The 7,668-nt window shown below is 42.5% G+C and overlaps 1 pseudogene; it reads right to left on the bottom strand.

Moving 5' to 3' along the window:
• Nucleotides 1-1,206: 1,206 nt before the first annotated feature.
• LOC110312103 lies at nucleotides 1,207-1,584 on the bottom strand (annotated as a pseudogene).
• Nucleotides 1,585-7,668: the final 6,084 nt, after the last annotated feature.

Here is a 7,668-nt window from a genome sequence, read left to right as displayed (position 1 = left end):
AAAAGGGTTTGGAGTCTTTCCAGGAGCAGGGGCCCTGCAAGGTTTCTAAGCAGAGAAGTGTGACAAGGCTCGGGATGTGATGGAAAGAACTCACGGAAGCTCGGGTCATTTTCTCTTTGCTTCTGCCCCATTAGATATTATTGCTTCAAGGGCCCTGAACAAATAGCCGTCCACTAAAGCCTGCGGGTTCCGTTGGAGCCAGTCTTCCAGTTCCCAGCAGAGTGTGTAGCTCACCGGCTGCGTTCAGTCCCAGCAAGGAGAGGATTAATTAGGTTAAAAAAAAAAAAAAAAAAGCAGTTGCAAACATAAGTGGGTGCCCATACCCCGGTCTGGCCTGGTGTTTTGCTGCACTCATGGAGACATACAATACTCTCTTCAGTTCTAAGCGCCACCTCTTGAAACAAGTTAAAAAGCAAGTTCCAAGTGAGATGCCCAAGTGTTGTGTTTTATGCAGACTAATGATCAACCGCTTCTGTTTTTATGGCAGCCAGACTGGGCTCACATTGCTAAGGACACTATAGAAAAGAAACATACGTCTAACATCTGACCGCATAGTTAAATGCTGGAAAAAATATGGTTTGGTTTTTTTGGTTGTTTTTTTTTTTTTTAAACAGAGTGAGGGTTTGTTTTACTGAAATTGTTTCTGGAAATTCATGCTTTGTGTGTGTGTGTGTTTTTTCTTAACATTAAAAATGCCATATGTTTATTTGTACTAGGGCAGGGAAATTAAAATTAGCATTGTAATGTGTTTCATTCTTTAAAGAGCTCTTCACGTCAGAAAACAAATTGTATTTTGTTTGTTTGCTTGCTTTGTTTTGTGTTTTAGAGATAGGGTTTCTTTGTGTAACCTTGGTTGTCCTGAAACTCCCTCTGTAGACCAGGCTGGCCTCAAATTCACAGAGATGCCTCTGCCCCCTGAGTGCTGGTATTAACGTTGTGTACCACTGCCACCAGGCTCAAACTGTAATCTTACTGACTTGTTTAAAGCTACACAATTAGAACCCTTATGCCAGACAGCTTCTGACTCATCCCAAGATGGGAACAGAGGGTCTCTGGTCAGTGGAAATATGGCTATCAGTGATCACCTGCATTCTCAATGGGGTGCTCAGATGTGGCTCCAGGGCTGTCTGCCTTAGCAAATGTTTTGTTTTGTTTTGTTTTTGTTTTTTGAAAATGTTAGCATTTAATTAACCTCCAGCATGGCTTTTAAGCCACCAGAACACAGGCACCTCCAACATCCTTAATCTTCTCTTCAGCTCTTCTGCCCTCACAATAACAGGTTGCTTAGGGAGCTTTCCCTTGCCCAGAACTTTGTCGTAGCCTGATCGCACAACATCAATGATGGGAGCAGCTCCAGGCTTGTTTTTTGCTGCATTGACCCCGGTGTGCTCGCTGACCAACATCCAATGCCTCCTACCAACTTCCCAAAGTAACCTGGGTGATATTTGTCAGAGTTGACCCTGTGGGGATGCGTGCCTCCAGCCTTCCCGAAGCCTCCTGGGTGCTTGGGTGCTTACCGATGCGGCCGTGGCCGTGGCTCACGTGGCCCCGGGGTTTCCAGGTCTTCCTCAGTCTGGATGGCATGGCGGTGGCAGAAAGGGAAGAGAGCAAATATTTTGTTCATGCCAAATGTCAAGAGGTATGTGAGCTCAGGGTGAGACCAGCATACCACGTCAGAATCCAGCTAGAATGCACAGTTCATGATGGCATGTCTGTCTTGTTAGAGGTGTCAGTTCAACACTAGGAACTTAAAGTAGCTCTCGAAAAACTTAGAAATAATATAACATTATTCTTGGGAATTCAACTCTATTAATGCTAATGGACATTGCCACGATATGTCTTATTTTCCCTCAGACAATTTCTTTCTTTTAAGATTTAATTTAAGTATATGAATACACTGTCATGCCTTCAGAAGAGGGTATCTGATCCCATTACAGATGGTTGTGAGCCACTGTGTAGTTGCTGGGATTTGAACTCAGGACCTCTGGAAGAGCAGCCAGTGCTCTTAACCCCTGAGCCATCTCTCCAGCCAAACCCCCACCCCCACCCCAGGACAATTTCAAACATGCCTTTCTTTTTCTTTCTTGCATGTCTCCATCTCTTCTTTTATCTGCACGGTTCTACTTGTTTTGTCAACTTTGATTTCTCAGTTTAAACTTACACAAATTTTGCAAATATAATACATGGAGTTCTGACATATTCTTCACCCAGATACCCTTATTTTTATCTCCATAGATATAGATATAGATATAGATATAGATATAGATATAGATATAGATATAGATATAGATATAGATATAGATATAGATATAGATATAGATATAGATATAGATATAGATATAGATATAGATATAGATATAGATATAGATATAGATAGATGGCTCAGTTGGCAACATGCCTGTTGTGCAAGTGTGAGGAACTGAGTTCAGATACCTGACACACCTACATGTAAGGCATGCATGATCAAACACATGTGTGACTTTAGCATGATAGCGTGCAGAGCCAGAGTCAGGTGGCCCCTTAAGCTCTCCAGCCAGCCAGTTGAGCCAATTGGTGAGCTCTGTGCCCACTGAGAGATCCACACTCCAAAGATAAAGGAACTGGCAATGGAGGAAGACACCGTTTGTCAGTCTCTGGCCTCCATATGCATGTGCACACACGTATGTGCATTCTCATGCTGCACATGCATACATATGAACTATGAACACCCACAAGTCATCAGCATTTCACTCCTATTAAGCAAAGTGTGAACTTTTTCTGGGTTTTACCAACGTTTTAGTTCTTTCCTACTTAAGATTCGATCCATGGTGCTATATTAGATCCAGTCACCAACAGTGTCTTGCTCATGTAGCCTGCATGATGCTTTCTATTGGAGAACATGACAACTGTGCAAATAATGTTCCTAGTATGTCACACTGAAGGGACCTCACACCTGTATCTTTTTTTAACTAGAGATGTTTTAACATTGATCACTTAGCCAAGTGATTTCCTCGAATTTTAGCACATGAAAGGTAATTAGAAAAAAAAAAAAGTTTTGTGGATAGTGGTGTAACTTTTTTGTTGTTGTTTGGTTGGTTGGTTTTGTTGTTGTTGTTGTTTTTCAAGACAGGGTTTCTCTGTGTGTAGCCCTGGCTGTCCTGGAACTCAGAAATCCGCCTGCCTCTGCCTCCGAAGTGCTGGGATTAAAGTGGTGCACCACCACTACCTGGCTGATGGGGTGTATCTTAGTGGTCTAGCACTTGTCTGCTGTTCATAAGGCCCTCGGTTTGACCATAGGTAAAAATAATAAAGTCTTAGTAGCCACCAGTGGCTACGGGTTCCTGGGTTTCTGAAAGGAAAGCTGGGGACAGATGGGAAGGATGGTGAAAGAAATAACAAGCCAAGACAAAGTTCTCTGAACAAGGCTCAGTCTTTAATTGTAAGGTCTTGAATTTAAAGTGGGGGGAGGGGACCCATCCCCCACTTTGCCAGGATCTCAGGATCTCGTTGCTTTGTCAGGAAAGCAAGCTCAGCAGCTCAGAAGGTAACCTCTTGCAGATGTGGCAGACAATAGACTTTACCTAAGTCGGAAGACCCCGCCCTGGGTGGGCTAGCGGGCTGTGGCTGAAACCGGTCTGATTCAGCCTGCTCCAGGCTGAGGGGAAGGGCACACACTATTTGTGGATGGGGCCGGGGAGATGATCTGGTTATAAGCACACACTGCTTCCACAGAGGACTGGAGTTTCACTCCCAGCTCTCATGCTGGGTGTATAACTCATGCTGGGTGTATAACTCCAGTTCTAGGGAATTAGATGCCTTTAATCTCTTCTGACACCCGCACTCATGTACACAAACCCACATCCACACAATTAAAAATAAAAATCTAAGTCTTTAAAAAATTTCTTGGGGAGATGATATTTTGACACTATTTAACTATTTTATATCTTCTCTGTCCACAAACATCCACAGAATTTTAGCCTTTGTCATTGGATTTTGACCTGATATTTCTGGATTCTTCCCTCATTCATTCATTCATTCATTCATTCATTCATTCTCTCTCTCTCTCTCTCTCTCTGTCTCTGTCTCTCTCTTTCTCTCTGGGGGGAGGGGGGCGGGGATGTGGCTTACTGGAGACCACACACTTGTTTATGCTAAGCCAAGTACTTTAGCCCTGACTTTGATGTAAAATGTCATTGCTATGGTATTCTAATAACTGTTCTCCATTTCTCTAATTCCTTCCACATTTGTTATTTGACTTTATCTCATTTGTTAATTTGATCATTCATTTATATCAGAGGGACTTGTGACTATCTATTGTGCTTTAAGAATTATAAACCCAAGTTGGGCATGGTGGTACATGCCTTTAATATCAGCACTTTGGAGACAAAGGCAGGTGCAACCTAGTCTACACAATTAGTTTCAGGACAGCCAGGGCTACACAGAGAAATTGTGTCTCAAAAAAATATTATATATAATCCAATATATTTGACTTCTTTTTGTTCCATCTTCAGTTGTAGGTTGGCTTCTTTGTCGTTTCAGCTGCTTTCTTCACTCTTTTCTGAGTATTTCCTAGACCATTGTGCAACAAACACTTAAAAATCTATAATTCTTTCTATTGCAATAAAGATGTGTAGAACCTACATTCAGGGTGTTCCCACTGGTACTAGAATGCCATCCCATTCATTTCCTCTCAAGAGATTTGTAGAAACATTAGGTGTACCCTAGGTTCACATATACACACACTGTAGGAATACACACATGCACACACACAAACACACACACACACACACTATTCTTTAGAAATATGTAACAAAAAATCTTTTAGCAGTTACTCAATACCCACTATTTAGTAAATATTCTGCTAGATGCTTTTATGCATATTTTTACATCTTGAATCCCCACTGATATCCCAGACTCTACTGCAATGTCCAAATTTAATTTCTTGGTCTAGTCCCAGCATGTACATAAACACCCATGTGAGAAGTGATTTACAAACTGCAGCATACTATTGGTGTGCACTTCTTAAATTGTGTCCCAGTATCCTTCAGATATTTCGAATTAGTTCTTTTCTTCCCTACTCCTCTATTATGGTTCTGTTACTCATTTGAGATACAGTTATATCTAATTTTACAGTTTTAATTCCATCTTGAGTTTCCCCATTATCCCGGTTGATTTTGAACAGTTTCACATACAATGGGACTCCCTCTTCATGGAGTACAGTTTTATGGATTTCTTTTCCTTGAGACAGAATTTCACCGGGTAGCCCAGGCTGGTCTTGAACTCACAATCATCTGTCCTGTGTATGCTTTCATGCCCAGCTCTTTTCTATAGACCTTTGACAAATGCACATTATGAAACTTAAAGTTGTTTTTCCATGTCCATGAAACTTGAATTTTTTTTCTTATTGTACATCTCTGACCACCTCTGTTTATTTTCACAATAATGCTCACAATAATGCTATGAACTATTCCCAAAGGAGTAAAGTGTCAGGGTCTTCTCATTTCGTGTAATTGGTTCCAAGCTGAGGAGCCAGCTGCGTCTATATAAAGCCATCACACAAATTTGATCAAACCATTTTTTTCCATCATCTAAACAACCTGTGCCTCCATGGTCAGTTAGACTGGCTCTTCTGACAATCCATGTGGACACTTCAGACTTCGGACAGCAGAAGGGGAAGAATGTGTTAGTCCACAGCTGGAGTGGAAAGAATTATTACAAGCTGGCAGCTGGTCAGTTCCTTTCTTTCCTTCCTGCAGCAAACATCTGGACATTACCTATCTTGTTCCAAAATTGTATCCAAGGTTTTAGGACTACAAGGGTGCTAACTAGACCAGACGGTCATGGGTTTTGAACCAAGTTCAGATAATGTAGATGTGAATTACCATGAATGAATGGGGTAGCTTCCCATTGTGAAATGTCGTGGCCTGGAATAATCAGGGGACATTGCAATACAAGATTTGATAAGAGTAAATGCCGTGTGAGAGGTGGCCGAAAGTCAAAGGCACCTATCACGTCCTGTATGAGTGTGGCGGGCAAGAAGGGTCATGGGACTAAGAATTAAGCTAAATTTTATGTGCCCAGTTGTCTTAGTCAGGGTTTCTATTCCTGGACAAAGCATCATGACCAAGAAGCAAGCTGGGGAGGAAAGGGTTTATTCAGCTTACACTTCTACACTGCTGTTCATCACCAAGGAAGTCAGGACTGGAATTCAAGCTGGTAAGGAAACAGGAGCTGATGCAGAGGCCATGGAGGGATGTTACTTACTGGCTTGCTTCCCCTGGCTTGCTCAGCCTGCTCTCTTATAGAACCGAAGACTGCCAGCCCAGAGGTGGTCCCCCTTGCTCACTAATTGAGAAAATACCCCACAGCTGGATCCCATGGAAGTACTTCCCCAACTGAAGCTCCTTTCTCTGTGATAACCCCAGCCTGTGTCAAGTTGACACATAAAACCAGCCAGTACAATTGACCCCTTGTCAACTTGACACACAAACACATCACTAGTAAGCCTCAACCCTTAGTTCTTATTCATCCCCAAGATCTAAAGAACTTTAAAAGTCCCACAGTCTTTCCATATTAAAAGTTCAATACGTTTAAAATATCCAATATCTTTTAAAATCCAAAGTCTTTTTACAATTAAAAGTCTCTTAACTGTGGGATCCACTAAAATATTTTCTTCCTTCAAGAGGGAAAAATATCAGGGCACAGTCACAATCAAAAGCAAAAATTAAACTCCAACTGTCCAATGTCTGGGATTCAACTTATGATCTTCTGGGCTCCTCCAAGGGCTTGGGTCACTTCTCCAGCCATGCCCTTTGTAGCACACACCTTGTGTTCTACGCTCCAGCTGCCTGTACTCCACTGCTGCTGCTGTTCTTGGTGGTCATCTCATGGTACTGGCATCTCCAAAACGCTGCTATCTTCCACTGTAACTAGGCTTCACCAATAGCCTCTCGTAGGCTCTCTTCATGGTGCCAAGCCTCAACTCCTTTGCATGACCCTTTCAGTCCTGGGCCATCAATTGCAACTGAGGCTGCACTTTCACCAATGGCCTTCCATGGCCTCTCACAGTGCCGAGCCTCAGCTGCTCTTCATGACCTCTTCATGCCTTCAAAACCAGTACCACCTGGGTAACTCTTACTCATTACCAAGTCCAGCCACAGCACAAGGTACAACCTTGGCTATCTCTGGAACACAGCCTCTGTGCTCTCAGAAAACACTTCCCAGAAGATGTCACCTCAATGATGCTGGTCTCTTCTTAATCACCGCTAATTTCTTAGCTCCAGCTAACCAGCATCAATAGTTCCAGTAACGCAAAGTTTTTGCTTTAGTAGTTCTGGTACCTTGCTAATCACAGCTGATTCTTCAGCCCCAGCTAACCAGAACCACAGAATCTTCACGATCCAAAATAGCAATGGCCCTAAAAAGAGTCTTTAATTTTCCCTCTGAAATTTCACAAGCCAGGCCTCCATTTTCTGCACTGTTCTCAACATTATCTTCCAAGCTCCTACACAACATTTCACAGAGCTCTTAACACTGAATGGATCTTCTGACCCAAAGTTCCAAAGTCCTTCCACAGTCCTCCCTAAAACATGGTCAGGTTGTCACAGGAATACCCCACTCCTGGTACCAATTTGTCTTAGTCAGGGTTTCTATTCCTGGACAAAACATCATGACCAAGAAGCAAGCTGG

Source organism: Mus caroli, chromosome 16 (assembly GCF_900094665.2).
Source record: "Mus caroli chromosome 16, CAROLI_EIJ_v1.1, whole genome shotgun sequence".
Classification (NCBI taxonomy): Eukaryota; Metazoa; Chordata; class Mammalia; order Rodentia; family Muridae; genus Mus; species Mus caroli.
This window is presented reverse-complemented; position numbering and strand designations above follow the sequence as displayed.